Genomic DNA, 14,978 nt, shown 5'->3' with positions numbered 1-14,978 from the left:
AGGGTTGGGATGGGATGGGACCCCAGGGCTGGGATGGGACCCTGAGGTTGGGATGGGACCCCAGGGATGGGACTTCAGGGGTGGGATGGGACCCCAGGGGTGGGAAGGGACCCCAGGGGTGGGACCCAGGGTTGGGATGGGATGGGACCGCATGGGTGGGATGGGATGGGACCCCAGGGGAAGGATGGGATGGGACCCCAGGGGTGGGATGGGATGGGACACCAGGGGTGGGATGGCATGGGACTCGATGGGACCCTAGGGATGGGATGGGATGTGATGGGACCCCAGGGGTGGGATGGGATGGGACCCCAGGGGTGGGATGGGACTGGATGGGTCCCCAGGGGTGGGATGGGATGGGACCCCAGGGGTGGGATGGGATGGGATGGGACCTTAGGGGTGGGACCTCAGGGTTGGGATGGGATAAGACTGGGATGGGACCCCAGGGGTGGGATGGGACCTTAGGGCCGGGATGGGACTCGATGGGACACCAGGGTTGGATGGGTCCCCAGGGGTGGGATGGGATGGGATAGGACCCCAGGGGTGGGATGGGACAGGACCCCAGAGGTGGGATGAGTCCTCAGGGGGGGATGGGATGGGACCCCAGGGGTGGGATGGGATGGGACTGGATAGGACCCCAGGGTTCAGATGGGATGGGACCCCAGGGGTGGGACGGGTCCCCAGGCGTGGAATGAGTCCCCAGGGGTGGGATGGGACCCCAAGGGTGGGATGGGATGGGACTCCAGGGGTGGGATGGGATGGGACCCCAGAGCTGGGATGGTACCCCAGGGGTGGGATGGGATGGGTCCCTAGGGGTGGGATGGGATGGGACCCCAGGGGTGGGATGGGATGGGATAGGATGGGATGGGATGGGACCTTAGGGGTGGGACCTCAGGGTTGGGATGGGATAGGACTGGGATGGGACCCCAGGGGTGGGATGTGACCCCAGGGGTGCGACCCCAAGGGTGGGATGGGACCCTGAGGTTGGAATGGGACCCCAGGGATGGGACTTCAGGGGTGGGATGGGACCCCAGGGTTGAGATGAGACTGGATGGGAACCCAGGGGTGGGATGGGGCCCCAGGGGTGGGATGGGACTGGATGGGACCCCAGGGTTGGGATGGGATGGGACCCAGGGGTGGGATGGGACCCCAGGGGTGGGACGGGATGGAACGGGATGGGACCGCAGGGGTGGGATGAGTCCCCAGGGGTGGGATGGGATGGCAACCCAGGGTTGGAATGGGACGTCAGGGTTGGGATGGGACCCCAGGGGTGGGATGGCATGGGACCCCAGGGGTGGGATGGGATGGGACGGGATGGGACCCCAGGGTTGGGATGGGATGGGACCCCAGGGCTGGGATGGGACCCTGAGGTTGGGATGGGACCCCAGGGATGGGACTTCAGGGGTGGGATGGGACCCCAGGGGTGGGAAGGGACCCCAGGGGTGGGACCCAGGGTTGGGATGGGATGGGACCGCATGGGTGGGATGGGATGGGACCCCAGGGGAAGGATGGGATGGGACCCCAGGGGTGGGATGGGATGGGACACCAGGGGTGGGATGGCATGGGACTCGATGGGACCCTAGGGATGGGATGGGATGTGATGGGACCCCAGGGGTGGGATGGGATGGGATGAGATGGGACTCCAGGGGTGGGATGAGGCCCCAAGTGTGGGATGGGACACCAGGGCTGGGATGGGTCCGTAGGGGTGGGATGGGATGGGACCCCAGGGGTGGGATGGGACTGGATGGGTCCCCAGGGGTGGGATGGGATGGGTCCCTAGGGGTGGGATGGGATGGGACCCCAGGGGTGGGATGGGATGGGTCCCTAGGGGTGGGATGGGACCTTAGGGGTGGGACCTCAGGGTTGGGATGGGATAAGACTGGGATGGGACCCCAGGGGTGGGATGGGACCTTAGGGCCGGGATGGGACTGGATGGGACACCAGGGTTGGATGGGTCCCCAGGGGTGGGATGGGATGGGATAGGACCCCAGGGGTGGGATGGGACGGGACCCCAGAGGTGGGATGAGTCCTCAGGGGGGGATGGGATGGGACCCCAGGGGTGGGATGGGATGGGACTGGATAGGACCCCAGGGTTCAGATGGGATGGGACCCCAGGGGTGGGACGGGTCCCCAGGCGTGGAATGAGTCCCCAGGGGTGGGATGGGACCCCAAGGGTGGGATGGGATGGGACTCCAGGGGTGGGATGGGATGGGACCCCAGAGCTGGGATGGTACCCCAGGGGTGGGATGGGATGGGTCCCTAGGGGTGGGATGGGATGGGACCCCAGGGGTGGGATGGGATGGGATAGGATGGGATGGGATGGGACCTTAGGGGTGGGACCTCAGGGTTGGGATGGGATAGGACTGGGATGGGACCCCAGGGGTGGGATGTGACCCCAGGGGTGCGACCCCAAGGGTGGGATGGGACCCTGAGGTTGGAATGGGACCCCAGGGATGGGACTTCAGGGGTGGGATGGGACCCCAGGGTTGGGATGAGACTGGATGGGAACCCAGGGGTGGGATGGGGCCCCAGGGGTGGGATGGGACTGGATGGGACCCCAGGGTTGGGATGGGATGGGACCCAGGGGTGGGATGGGACCCCAGGGGTGGGACGGGATGGAACGGGATGGGACCGCAGGGGTGGGATGAGTCCCCAGGGGTGGGATGGGATGGCAACCCAGGGTTGGAATGGGACGTCAGGGTTGGGATGGGACCCCAGGGGTGGGATGGGATGGGACCCTGAGGTTGGGATGGGACCCCAGGGATGGGACTTCAGGGGTGGGATGGGACCCCAGGGGTGGGAAGGGACCCCAGGGGTGGGACCCAGGGTTGGGATGGGATGGGACCGCATGGGTGGGATGGGATGGGACCCCAGGGGAAGGATGGGATGGGACCCCAGGGGTGGGATGGGATGGGACACCAGGGGTGGGATGGCATGGGACTCGATGGGACCCTAGGGATGGGATGGGATGTGATGGGACCCCAGGGGTGGGATGGGATGGGATGAGATGGGACTCCAGGGGTGGGATGAGGCCCCAAGTGTGGGATGGGACACCAGGGCTGGGATGGGTCCGTAGGGGTGGGATGGGATGGGACCCCAGGGGTGGGATGGGACTGGATGGGTCCCCAGGGGTGGGATGGGATGGGTCCCTAGGGGTGGGATGGGATGGGACCCCAGGGGTGGGATGGGATGGGTCCCTAGGGGTGGGATGGGACCTTAGGGGTGGGACCTCAGGGTTGGGATGGGATAAGACTGGGATGGGACCCCAGGGGTGGGATGGGACCTTAGGGCCGGGATGGGACTGGATGGGACACCAGGGTTGGATGGGTCCCCAGGGGTGGGATGGGATGGGATAGGACCCCAGGGGTGGGATGGGACGGGACCCCAGAGGTGGGATGAGTCCTCAGGGGGGGATGGGATGGGACCCCAGGGGTGGGATGGGATGGGACTGGATAGGACCCCAGGGTTCAGATGGGATGGGACCCCAGGGGTGGGACGGGTCCCCAGGCGTGGAATGAGTCCCCAGGGGTGGGATGGGACCCCAAGGGTGGGATGGGATGGGACTCCAGGGGTGGGATGGGATGGGACCCCAGAGCTGGGATGGTACCCCAGGGGTGGGATGGGATGGGTCCCTAGGGGTGGGATGGGATGGGACCCCAGGGGTGGGATGGGATGGGATAGGATGGGATGGGACCTTAGGGGTGGGACCTCAGGGTTGGGATGGGATAGGACTGGGATGGGACCCCAGGGGTGGGATGTGACCCCAGGGGTGCGACCCCAAGGGTGGGATGGGACCCTGAGGTTGGAATGGGACACCAGGGATGGGACTTCAGGGGTGGGATGGGACCCCAGGGTTGGGATGAGACTGGATGGGAACCCAGGGGTGGGATGGGGCCCCAGGGGTGGGATGGGACTGGATGGGACCCCAGGGTTGGGATGGGATGGGACCCAGGGGTGGGATGGGACCCCAGGGGTGGGACGGGATGGAACGGGATGGGACCGCAGGGGTGGGATGAGTCCCCAGGGGTGGGATGGGACTCCAGGGGTGGGACGGGATGGAACGGGATGGGACCGCAGGGGTGGGATGAGTCCCCAGGGGTGGGATGGGATGGCAACCCAGGGTTGGAATGGGACGTCAGGGGTGGGATGGGACCCCAGGGGTGGGATGGAATGGGATTGGATGGGACTGGATGGGACCCCAGGGTTTGGATGGGACCCCAGAGATGGGACTCCAGGGTTGGGATGGGACCCCAGGGGTGGGATGGCATGGGACCCCAGGGGTGGGATGGGATGGGACGGGATGGGACCCCAGGGTTGGGATGGGATGGGACCCCAGGGCTGGGATGGGACCCTGAGGTTGGGATGGGACCCCAGGGATGGGACTTCAGGGGTGGGATGGGACCCCAGGGGTGGGAAGGGACCCCAGGGGTGGGACCCAGGGTTGGGATGGGATGGGACCGCATGGGTGGGATGGGATGGGACCACAGGGGTAGGATGGGATGGGACCCCAGGGGTGGGATGGGATGGGACCCCAGGGGTGGGATGGGATGGGACCCCAGGGGTGGGATGGGACCCCAGGGGTGAGATGGGATGGGACTGGATGGGACCCCAGGGTTGGGATGGGATGGGACCCAGGGGTGGGATGGGACCCCAGGGGTGGGACGGGATGGAACGGGATGGGACCGCAGGGGTGGGATGAGTCCCCAGGGGTGGGATGGGACTCCAGGGGTGGGACGGGATGGAACGGGATGGGACCGCAGGGGTGGGATGAGTCCCCAGGGGTGGGATGGGATGGCAACCCAGGGTTGGAATGGGACGTCAGGGGTGGGATGGGACCCCAGGGGTGGGATGGAATGGGATTGGATGGGACTGGATGGGACCCCAGGGTTTGGATGGGACCCCAGAGATGGGACTCCAGGGTTGGGATGGGACCCCAGGGGTGGGATGGCATGGGACCCCAGGGGTGGGATGGGATGGGACGGGACCCCAGGGTTGGGATGGGATGGGACCCCAGGGCTGGGATGGGACCCTGAGGTTGGGATGGGACCCCAGGGATGGGACTTCAGGGGTGGGATGGGACCCCAGGGGTGGGAAGGGACCCCAGGGGTGGGACCCAGGGTTGGGATGGGATGGGACCGCATGGGTGGGATGGGATGGGACCACAGGGGTAGGATGGGATGGGACCCCAGGGGTGGGATGGGATGGGATCCCAGGGGTGGGATGGGACCCCAGGGGTGGGACCTCAGGAGTGGGATGGGATAGGACTGGGATGGGAATCCAGGGGTGGGATGAGATTGGGATGGGACCCCAGGGGTGGGATGGGATGGGACCCCAGGGGAGAGATGGGATGGGACTGGCTGGGACCCCAGGGGTGAGATGGAATGGGATGGGACTGGATGGGACCCCAGGGTTGGGAAGGAATGTGATGGGACCCCAGGGGTGGGAGAAGTCCCCAGGGGTGGGATGGAGTGACAGCAGGGGTGGGATGGAATGGGATCCCAGGGGTTGGATGGGACTGGATGGGACCCCAGGGGTGGGATGGGACTGGATGGGACCTCAGGGGTGGGATGGGACCTCAGGGGTGGGATGAGACTGAATGGGACCCCAGGGGTGGGATGGGATGGAACCCCAGGGGTTGGGATGGAATGGGATCCCAGGGGTGGGATGGAATGGGATCCCAGGGGTGGGATGGGACTGGATGGGACCCCAGGGGTGGGATAGGACTGGATGGGACCCCAGGGGTGGGACCTCAGGAGTGGGATGGGATAGGACTGGGATGGGAATCCAGGGGTGGGATGAGATTGGGATGCGACCCCAGGGGTGGGATGGGACCCCAGGGGTGAGATGGGATGGGATGGGACTGGCTGGGACCCCAGGGGTGGGATGGGATGGGACCCCAGGGGTGGGATGGGATGGGACCCTAGGGGTGGGATGGGATGGGATGGGACCCCAGGGGTGGGATGGCATGGGACCCTAGGGGTGGGATGGGATGTGATGGGACCCCAGGGGTGGGATGAGTCCCCAGGGGTGGGATGGGATGGGACCCCAGGGGTGGGATGGGATGGGATTGGATGGGACCCCAGAGTTGGGATGGGACCCCAGGGGTGGGATGGGACCCCAGGGGGGGGATCTCAGGAGTGGGATGGGATAGGACTGGGATGGGAATCCAGGGGTGGGATGAGATCGGGATGGGACCCCAGGGGTGGGATGGGATGGGACCCCAGGGGAGAGATGGGATGGGACTGGCTGGGACCCCAGGGTTGGGATGGGATGGGACCCCAGGGGTGAGATGGGATGGGATGGGACTGGCTGGGACCCCAGGGTTGGGATGGGATGGGACCCCAGGGGTGAGATGGGATGGGATGGGACTGGATGGGACTCCAGGGTTGGGATGGGATGTGATGGGACCCCAGGGGTGGGAGGAGTCCCCAGGGGTGGGATGGAATGGGACCCCAGGGGTGGGATGGGACTGGATGGGACCCCAGGGGTGGGATAGGACTGGATGGGACCTCAGGGGTGGGATGGGACCTCAGGGGTGGGATGAGACTGAATGGGACCCCAGGGGTGGGATGGGATGGAACCCCAGGGGTGGGATGGAATGGGATCCCAGGGGTGGGATGGAATGGGATCCCAGGGGTGGGATGGGACTGGATGGGACCCCAGGGGTGGGATAGGACTGGATGGGACCCCAGGGGTGGGACCTCAGGAGTGGGATGGGATAGGACTGGGATGGGAATCCAGGGGTGGGATGAGATTCGGATGGGACCCCAGGGGTGGGATGGGATGGGACCCTAGGGGTGGGATGGGATGTGATGGGACCCCAGGGGTGGGATGAGTCCCCAGGGGTGGGATGGGATGGGACCCCAGGGGTGGGATGGGATGGGATTGGATGGGACCCCAGAGTTGGGATGGGACCTCAGGGGTGGGATGGGAGGGGACCCTAGGGGTGGGATGGGATGGAATGGGATCCCAGGGGTGGGATGGGTCCCTAGGGGTGGGATGGGACCCCAGGGGTGGGATGGGATGGGATGGGAACCCAGGGGTGGGATGGGATGGGAACCCAGGGGTGGGATGGGATGGGATCACAGGGGTGGGATGCGACCTCAGAAGTGGGATGGGACCCCAGGGTAGGGATGGGATGGGACCCCAGGGGTGGGATGAGTCCCCAGGGGGGGGGTGGGATTGGACCCCAGGGTTGGGATGGGACCGCAGGGGTATGGTTGGATGGGATGGGAACCCAGGGGTGTGGTGGGATGGGATAGGAACCCAGGGGTGGGATGAGTCTTCAGGGGTGGGATGGGATGGGAGCCCAGGGGTGGGATGGGACCGCAGGGGTGGGATGGGACCGCAGGGGTGGGATTGGATGCGACCCCAGGGTTGGGGTGGGATGGGACCCCAGGGTTGGGGTGGGATGGGACCCCAGGGTTGGGGTGGGATGGAATGGGACCCCAGGGGTGGGATGAGTCCCCAGGGGTGGGATGGGACCCCAGGGGTGGGATGGGACTGGATGCGACCCCAGGGCTGGGATGGGTCCGTAGAGGTGGGATGGGACCCCAGGGGTGGGATGGAATGGGATGGGATGGGACTGGATCGGACCCCAGGGTTGGGATGGGATAGGACCCCAGGGGTGGGACCTCAGGGGTGGGATGGGATAGGACTGGGATGGGACTCCAGGGGTGGGATGAGACTGGGATGGGACCCTCACATTGTTCCTGTGCCCACATCATGTCCCCTCACCATCCCTGTGCCCACATTGTCTCCCCTTATTTTCCCCTGTGCCCACACTGTGTCTCACACCATCCCTGTGCCCACAGCGTGTCCCCTCATTGTCACTGTGCCCACACCGTGTCCCACACCATCCTTGTACTGACATCATGTCCCACACCATCCCTGTGCCCACACCTTGTCCCACATCATCCTTATGCCCACACCATGTCCCCTCACCATCCCTGTGCCCACACCGTGTCCCCTCATTGTCCCTGTGCCCACAGTGTGCCCTCACCATCCCTGTGCCCGCACCGTGTCCCACACCATCATTATGCCCACACCATGTCCGACACCATCCCTGTGCCCACACTGTCCCCTCACCATCCCTGTGCCCGCACCGTGTCCCACACCATCATTATGCCCACACCATGTCCGACACCATCCCTGTGCCCACACCATGTCCCCTCACCATCCCTGTGCCCGCACCGTGTCCCACACCATCATTATGCCCACACCATGTCCGACACCATCCCTGTGCCCACACTGTCCCCTCACCATCCCTGTACCCACACCATGTCCCACACCATCCCTATGACCACACTGTGCCCCTCCCAATCCCTGTGCCCACACTGTGTCCCCCCACCATCCCTGAGCCCCGACACCATGTCCCCTCACCATCCCTGTACCCACACCGTGTCCCCTCATTGTCCCTGTGCCCACACCGTGTCCCCCCACCTTACCTATGCCCACACTGTGTCCCCTCACTATCAATGTGCCCACACCATGTCCCATAACATCCCTGTGCCGACACCATGTCCCTCACCATCCCTGTGCCCACACTGTGCCCCCACACCGTCCCTATGCCCACTCAATGTCCCCTCATTGCCCATGTACAGTGTCCCACACCATCCCTGTGCCCACACCGTGCTCCACACCATCCCTGTGCCCATACCATGTCCCCTCACCATCCCCGTGTCCCCTCACCATCCCCGTGTCCCCTCACCATCCCCGTGTCCCATCACCACCCCCGTGTCCCCCCACCTGCCCCGCGCCCCGTCACCACCCCCTTGTCCCCTCACCACCCCCTTGTCCCCTCACCATCCCCTTGTCCCCTCACCACTCCCTTGTCCCCTCACCATCCCCGTGTCCCTTCACCAGCCCTGTGTCCCCTCACCATCCCCGTGTCCCCTCACCCCCCCCGCGTCCCCTCACCACCCCCGTGTACCCTCACCATCCCTATGTCCCCTCACCACCCCCGTGTTCCCTCACCTGCCCAATGTCCCCTCACCCCCCCGTGTCCCCTCACCAGCCCCTTCTCCCCTCACCACCCCCTTCTCCCCTCACCATCCCCGTGTCCCCCCCCCATCGTGTCCGCAGCCCCCCGTCACCCTCCATCATGCCATGCCTGTGCCCTCTGACCATCCTGAAGCTGCTGGTGACGGGCTGGGCGCCCTCTCGCACGCGGTGCTGATGCCCGTCCTGCAGTACCCGCTGTACTCGGCCACCATCACCGAGCTGGGGGCCGTGCAGCTCGGCTACTACCTGGACGAGGAACGGTGCTGGGCACTGGCGCTGAGTGAGCTGCGGCGGGCGCTGGCCGAGGGCCGCCGGCACTGCTGCCCATGGCTGCTGTGCATCATCAACCCTGGCAACCCCACCGGTACCCTGCGGCACCAAGGGCTGGGACGGGACCCCAGGGGTGGGACGGGACCCCTCGGGTGGGATGGGATGGGACACCAGGGGTGGGAAGGGATGGTACCCCAGGGGTGGGAAGGGATGGGACTGGATGGGAGCCAAGGGTTGGGATGGGATGGTACCCCAGGGGTGGGATGGGATGGGATGAGATGGGACTCCAGGGGTGGGATGAGGCCCCAAGTGTGGGATGGGACCCCAGGGGTGAGATGGGACCCGAGGGGTGGGATGGGACCCCAGGGGTGGGATGGGACTGGATGGGACCCCAGGGGTGGGATGGGACTGGATGGGTCCCCAGGGGTGGGATGGGATGGGACTGGATGAGAATCCAGGGTTCAGATGGGATGGGACCCTAGGGGTGGGATGGGATGGAACCCCAGGGTTGGGATGGGACCTCAGGGGTGGAGCCCCAGGGGTGGGATGGGACCCTGAGGTTGGGATGGGACCCCAGGGATGGGACTTCAGGGTTGGGATGGGACTCCAGGGTTGGGATGGGACCCCAGGGGTGGGACCCAGGGGTGGGATGGGATGGGACACCAGGGGTGGGATGGGACTGGATGGGACACCAGGGGTAGGATGGGATGAGACCTGAGGGGTGGGATGGGACCCCAGGGGTGGGATGGGATGGGACTGGATGGGACCCCAGGGATGGGATGGGACCGCAGGGCTGGGATGGGATGGGACCCTAGGGGTGGGATGGGATGGGACCCCAGGGTTGGGATGGGACTCCAGGGTTGGGATGGGACCCCAGGGGTGGGAAGGGACCCCAGGGGTGGGAAGGGACCCCAGGGGTGGGACCAAGGGTTGGGATGGGACCGCATGGGTGGGATGGGATGGGACGCCAGGGGTAGGATGGGACATCAGGGGTGGGATGGGACCCCAGGGGTGGGATGGGATGGGACTGGATGGGACCCCAGGGGTGGGATGGGATAGGACCCCAGGGGTGGGATGGCATGGGACTGGATGGGACCCCAGGGTTGGGATGGGACCCTAGGGGTGGGATGGGATGTGATGGGACCCCAGGGGTGGGATGAGTCCCCAGGGGTGGGATGGAATGGGACCCCAGGGGTGGGATCGAATGGGATTCCAGGGGTGGGATCGAATGGGATCCCAGGGGTGGGATGGGACTGGATGGGACCCCAGGGGTGGGATAGGACTGGATGGGACCCCAGGGGTGGGATGGGACTGAATGGGACCCCAGGGGTGGGATGGGACTGAATGGGACCCCAGGGGTGGGATGGGATGGAACCCCAAGGGTGGGATGGATCCCTAGGCGTGGGATGAGTACCCAGGGGTGGAATGGGATGGGACCCTAGGGGTGGGATGGGATGGGACCCCAGGGGTGGGATGGGACCTCAGGGGTGGAACCCCAGGGGTGGGATTGGACCCTGAGGTTGGGATGAGACCCCAGGGATGGGACTTCAGGGGTGGGATGGGACTCCAGGGTTGGGATGGGACCCCAGGGTTGGGACCCAGGGTTGGGATGGGATGGGACACCAGGGGTAGGATGGGACCTCAGGGGTGGGATGGGACCCCAGGGGTGGGATGGGATGGGACTGGATGGGACCCCAGGTATGGGATGGGATGGGACCCCAGGGTTGGGATGGGACCGCAGGGCTGGGATGGGATGGGACCCCAGGGTTGGGATGGGACCCCAGGGTTGGGATGGGATGGGACCCCAGGGATGGGATGGGATGGGACCCCAGGGATGGGACTTCAGGGGTGGGATGGGACTCCAGGATTGGGATGGGACCCCAGGGGTGGGATGGGATGGGACTCCAGGGGTAGGATGGGACCTCAGGGGTGGGATGGGACCCCAGGGGTGGGATGGGACCCCAGGGGTGGGACCTCAGGAGTGGGATGGGATAGGACTGGGATGGGAATCCAGGGGTGGGATGAGACTGGGATGGGACCCCAGGGGTGGGATGCGACCCCAGGGGTGGGACGGGACCCTGAGGTTGGGATGTGACCCCAGGGATAGGAATTCAGGGATGGGATGGGACATCAGGGGTGTGATGGCATGGGACTGGATGGGACCCCAGGGGTGGGATGGGATGAGTCCCCAGGGGTGGGATGGGACCCCAGGGGTGGGATGGGATGGGACGCCAGGGGTGGGATGGGATGGGATTGGATGGGACTGGATGGGACCCCAGAGGTGGGATGAGTCCCCAGTGGTGGGATGGGAAGGGATGGGATGGGACCCCAGGGGTGGGATGGGACCTCAGGGGTGGGATGGGATGGGACTGGCTGGGACCCCAGGGTTGGGATGGGATGGGACCCCAGGGGTGAGATGGGATGGGATGGGACTGGCTGGGACCCCAGGGTTGGGATGGGATGGGACCCCAGGGGTGGGATAGGAGGGGACCCTAGGGGTGGGATAGGAGGGGACCCTAGGGGTGGGATGGGATGGAATGGGATGGGATGCCAGGGGTGGGATGGGAGGGGATCCCAGGGGTGGGATGGGTCCCTAGGGGTGGGATGGGACCCCAGGGGTGGGATGGAATGGGATGGGATGAGACCTCAGGGGTGGGATGGAATGGGACCGGATGGGACACCAGGGGTGGGATGGGATGGAATGGGATGGGACCGCAGGGGTGGGATGAGTCCCCAGGGGTGGGATGGGATGGCATCCCAGGGTTGGGATGGGCCGTCAGGGGTGGGAAAGGACCCCAGGGGTTGGATGGGACACCAGGGGTGGGATGGAATGGGATTGGATGGAACTGGATGGGACCAGAGAGTTGGGATGGGACCCCAGGGGTGGAACCCCAGGGATGGGATGGGACTCCAGGGTTGGGATGGGATGGGACCCCAGGGTTGGGATGGGACCCCAGGGGTGGATTGGGACCCCAGGGGTGGATTGGGACCCCAGGGGTGGGATGGGATGGGAGTGGATGGGACCCAGGGTTGGGATGGGATAGGAACCCAGGGGTGAGATGGGATGGGCCCCAGGGGTGAGATGGGATGGGACCCCAGGGGTGGTACGGGATGGGACCCCAGGGGTGGGATGAGTCTTCAGGGATGGGATGGGATGGGACCTCAGGGGTGGGATGGGACCCCAGGGGTGGGACCTCAGGAGTGGGATGGGATAGGACTGGGATGGGAATCCAGGGGTGGGATGAGACTGGGATGGGACCCCAGGGGTGGGATGGGACCTCAGGGGTGGGATGGGACTGAATGGGACCCCAGGGGTGGGATGGGATGGAACCCCAAGGGTGGGATGGATCCCTAGGCGTGGGATGAGTACCCAGGGGTGGGATGGGATGGGACCCTAGGGGTGGGATGGGATGGGACCCCAGGGTTGGGATGGGACCTCAGGGGTGGAACCCCAGGGGTGAGATTGGACCCTGAGGTTGGGATGAGACCCCAGGGATGGGACTTCAGGGGTGGGATGGGACTCCAGGGTTGGGATGGGACCCCAGGGGTGGGACCCAGGGTTGGGATGGGATGGGACACCAGGGGTAGGATGGGACCTCAGGGGTGGGATGGGACCCCAGGGGTGGGATGGGATGGGACTGGATGGGACCCCAGGTATGGGATGGGATGGGACCCCAGGGTTGGGATGGGACCGCAGGGCTGGGATGGGATGGGGACCCCAGGGTTGGGATGGGACCCTGAGGTTGGGATGGGACCCCAGGGTTGGGATGGGATGGGACCCCAGGGTTGGGATGGGACCCCAGGGATGGGACTTCAGGGGTGGGATGGGACTCCAGGATTGGAATGGGACCCCAGGGGTGGGATGGGATGGGACTCCAGGGGTAGGATGGGACCTCAGGGGTGGGATGGGACCCCAGGGGTGGGACCTCAGGAGTGGGATGGGATAGGACTGGGATGGGAATCCAGGGGTGGGATGAGACTGGGATGGGACCCCAGGGGTGGGATGCGACCCCAGGGGTGGGACGGGACACTGAGGTTGGGATGTGACCCCAGGGATAGGAATTCAGGGATGGGATGGGTCTCCAGGGGTGGGATGGGATGGGACATCAGGGGTGTGATGGCATGGGACTGGATGGGACCCCAGGGGTGGGATGGGATGAGCCCCAGGGGTGGGATGGGACCCCAGGGGTGGGATGGGACCCCAGGGGTGGGATGGGATGGGATTGGATGGGACTGGATGGGACCCGAAGGTTGGGATGGGACCCCAGGGGTGGGATGGGATGGGACCCCAGGGGTGGGACCCCAGGGTTGGGATGGGACCCCAGGGTTGGGATGGGATGGGATAGGACCCCAGGGGTGGGATGGGACCCTAGGGGTGGGATGGGACCCTAGGGGTGGGATGGGACTGGATGGGACTCCAGGGGTGGGATGGGATGGAATCGGATGGGACCGCAGGGGTGGGATGAGTCCCCAGGGGTGGGATGGGATGGCACCCCAGGGTTGGGATGGGACGTCAGGGGTGGGATGGGACCCCAAGGGTGGGATGGAATGGGATTGGAAGGGACAGGATGGGACCCGAGGGTTGGGATGGGACCCCAGGGATGGGACCCCAGGGGTGGGATGGGACCCCAGGGGTGGGATGGGACGGGACCCCAGGGGTGGGATGAGTCTTCAGTGATGGGATGGGATGGGACCCCAGGGTTGGGACCTCAGGAGTGGGATGGGATAGGACTGGGATGGGAATCCAGGGGTGGGATGAGACTGGGATGGGACCCCAGGGGTGGGACGGGACCCTGAGGTTGGGATGGGACCCCAGGGATAGGACTTCAGGGATGGGATGGGTCTCCAGGGGTGGGATGGGATGGGACACCAGGGTTGGGATGGGATGGGACTGGATGGGACCCAAGGCTTGGGAGGGGATGGGACCCTAGGAGTGGGATGGGATGTGACGGGACCCCAGGGGTGAGATGGGATGAGTCCCCAGGGGTGGGATGGTACCCCAGGGATGGGATGGGACCCCAGGGGTGGGATGGGACCCCAGGGGTGGGATGGGATGGGACTGGATGGGACCCCAGGGGTGGGATGGGACATCAGGGATGGGATGGGACCCCAGGGGTGGGATGGGATGGGACTGGATGGGACCCAAGGCTTGGGAGGGGATGGGACCCCAGGGGTGGGATGGGATGTGATGGGACCCCAGGGGTGGGATGGGATGTGATGGGACCCCAGGGGTGGGATGGGATGGGACCGCAGGGGTGGGATGGGATGGGACTGGCTGGGACCCCAGGGTTGGGATGGGACCCCAGGGGTGGAATGGGATGGGATGGGACTGGATGGGACCCCAGGGTTGGGATGGGATGGGTCCCCAGGGGTGGGACCTCAGGGGTGGGATGGGATAGGACTGGGATGGGACTCCAGGGGTGGGATGAGACTGGGATGGGACCCCAGGGGTGGGATGCGACCCCAGGGGTGGGACCATATGGGTGGGATGCGACCCCAGGGGTGGGACCCAGGGTTGGGATGGGATGGGACACCAGGGGTAGGATGGGACCTCAGGGGTGGGATGGGACCCCAGGGGTGGGATGGGATGGGACTGGATGGGACCCCAGGTATGGGATGGGATGGGACCCCAGGGTTGGGATGGGACCGCAGGGCTGGGATGGGATGGGACCCCAGGGTTGGGATGGGACCCCAGGGATGGGACTTCA

Source organism: Colius striatus, chromosome 13 (assembly GCF_028858725.1).
Source record: "Colius striatus isolate bColStr4 chromosome 13, bColStr4.1.hap1, whole genome shotgun sequence".
NCBI lineage: Eukaryota > Metazoa > Chordata > Aves > Coliiformes > Coliidae > Colius > Colius striatus.
This window is presented reverse-complemented; position numbering follows the sequence as displayed.